This window comes from Penaeus monodon, chromosome 29 (genome assembly GCF_015228065.2).
Source record: "Penaeus monodon isolate SGIC_2016 chromosome 29, NSTDA_Pmon_1, whole genome shotgun sequence".
NCBI classification, from domain to species: Eukaryota; Metazoa; Arthropoda; class Malacostraca; order Decapoda; family Penaeidae; genus Penaeus; species Penaeus monodon.
The window spans coordinates 7,711,756-7,712,442 of record NC_051414.1 but is presented as its reverse complement, the minus strand read 5'-3'; the positions used below and the strand labels follow the sequence as shown (position 1 = coordinate 7,712,442).

Genomic DNA, 687 nt, shown 5'->3' with positions numbered 1-687 from the left:
TGACCTGGCCTATCTCCGGCCACTTGAGAGAACGGCGGAACGAAGATAGTGGATAGATAGCAGGTGGGAGGGAGCGATAGCGTGGCTGTCGGCAGATAACAGCGCTAGACCTCCTGTGTCGCCACTCCGCTCACGCCGCCCGCCCTCACTCCTCTCTCACTCCACCCACTCCACTCTCACGCCACTCACTTCACTCTCATTTCAGTCACTCCATTCTCCCTCTAGCCACTCCTCTCTCACTCCACCTTCGCTCCACTCCCAAATCCTCTCTTACTTTCACTCCATTCTCCCTCTATCAACTCTACTCTCACTCCATCTACTCCACCCTGACTCCACCCACTCTTTTCTCGTTCCATTTACTCTTCTCTCACTCCATCTACTCCACTCCCAATCCACCTATTCCTCTCTCCCTCCGCCAACTCTACTCTCAATCTGTCCACTCGCTCTCACTCCACCCACTCCACTCTCACTCCACCCCCTCCACCTTCGTCCCAACTACACTCAAATTAAAATCTCGATCCACTTCTCTGCAAATCTACCTTTACTCCACCCTCACTCCACCCCAACTTTATCTTGAGTTTACGCAGGCGCCACTCTTACTCCACTTTCATTTTCACTCCACTTTCATTCTACTCCTCCGATTTTTCTTTTAAAAAATGGGCATCTGACTCCCTTTATCAAATAACG

General features: G+C 51.2%; 1 protein-coding gene across 1 annotated transcript in view; it reads left to right on the top strand.

Annotated features, from left to right (window-relative positions):
• LOC119591713 (putative transcription factor SOX-15) overlaps nt 1-687 on the top strand; it is a gene marked incomplete at its 3' end in the record, with an annotated part of 44,985 nt that overhangs the window by 12,099 nt on the left and 32,199 nt on the right. The window lies entirely within an intron of this gene.